This window comes from Dichomitus squalens (genome assembly GCF_000275845.1).
Source record: "Dichomitus squalens LYAD-421 SS1 unplaced genomic scaffold DICSQscaffold_5, whole genome shotgun sequence".
In the NCBI taxonomy this organism is placed as follows: Eukaryota; Fungi; Basidiomycota; class Agaricomycetes; order Polyporales; family Polyporaceae; genus Dichomitus; species Dichomitus squalens.
In genome coordinates, this window is record NW_006766887.1 from 733,389 (window position 1) to 735,066 (window position 1,678).

Consider the following 1,678-nt stretch of genomic DNA (forward strand, 5'->3'; position numbering starts at 1 on the left):
ATGACAGCGCATCACGGCCCCGTTGGTTGACCACACGCGTACCCAGGTAAATCCACAATGTTTTGAAGTATGTATATGCGTGCGGTACTTCCATGTCTGTATTTGAGTGCCCATTGGCCCCCAGGGGATCCTGTACCCTGATCTAAACAGGAGGTACCATAGTAAAGGTGCAGTCGCATATACATGATCATGCTCTCACTACGGGCACCGCCTCAAATCGTTCTTTGTCAAAGGGCTGTAGAACCTCTGAGCAAGTACAACTTTCCCATTGCCGACCCTTCAGCGTCCTTTGGCACGCGTCGGCAAAGGGACAAGTTACGACTGTCCCGAAAACAAACCTCCGTTTCACGCGAAGGGATCCCGAGCGCTGCCTGTCGTGTCTGGGCCTGTGACCATGATGTGGCCTGTTTAGGCAGGTCGGGTAGGGTAGACGCCGGAGAGAAAAAATCCCGCGCGTTCACGGACTTATGCAAGGCGCTGTAGTCACCACCAATGTTGTACGCAGTTAGGCGCGCGCTTAGGCGTCACGTGACTTGGCCTTAGGTTAGGTTCAACGGCTTTGACCCCCTCACCACACCAATACAGCCTGTTGTGCATCACTGCGACCTCAGACTTATCAATTATGTTCAGCAGTGGTAAAGTGCTAATTTTGAAAGCACTAAAACTAGTATACTTTGGCATCTCATTGGTCAACATGCCAGAGGTTCTGCAGTCGAGCTGATCCAACAAGGGAGTGGCCGATACAGGCAACGGGCGTCTCTTTACATTATGTAATACGATGATTACCTCTTTAGTATATAGACGCCCATATCACGTGCTGCGGCCTTACTTTTTTTGTCACCTTCGCCAGTTTTGACCCAATTGAGAATCGCTTTTGGGGATTAGTTCCCCTATTCAAATCCTTGCAAATGGCAAATAACGGAAGTGTTTCGTGACAATCTGATGAAGTTACGAAGCGGCGCTTAACTGCGTACAAAAGTGGTGGTCTCTAAGTGAACTGCACCATAGTCAAGAGCCCCGTTCATTGCACACCATCTCAGGACGCTCAACCCTGCATGATGAGGTCTCTAGGCTGTAGACTATACACACTATGTTACCGAGATCTGGTTGATCCCCCACCAGAGCATAAGTAGAGAGTGAGGATCACGATGACAGCAATGCGCAGTAGTCCTATTTTCCGGAGAAGAGTTTTTGGGCGCCCCAAGGCTGCTTGAGTTGGATGCTAGATAGCAGTAGTGGCCGACTGGTCTGAACTTCTCCCCCAAAAAAGATTTTGCTATTCTTCACCTTCTCCGCCTCCGAGATGAGTTGCCAGAGCAGGTAGCTATCATTAGCCTGAGCCAACCCACTTGATGTTCGTGATAAACTCGGGGCTGTGAAGACAAAGATTAGATCCGACTAGAGTCGAAGCAAGATCTTCAGTCAGTAAGGAAAGACTTAAGAGGGAGGACGCAATCTGAAGTCCTTATATACTACAGAGAAGTGTCCATGACTAATCGAAGAGTGGTTAGTCACATGTACCATAGTGCGATGAATAATACGATGGTGAAAGAATTGCGACGTATTGCACCATAGGATGAGTAAGAGATGAGTAAGGCATAGACCTGTCTAGACCGTTCTGGAGTAGTACGGATTGTCCTAGACAGTACCAGAAGAGTCCGGAAGCATAGCTATAGTA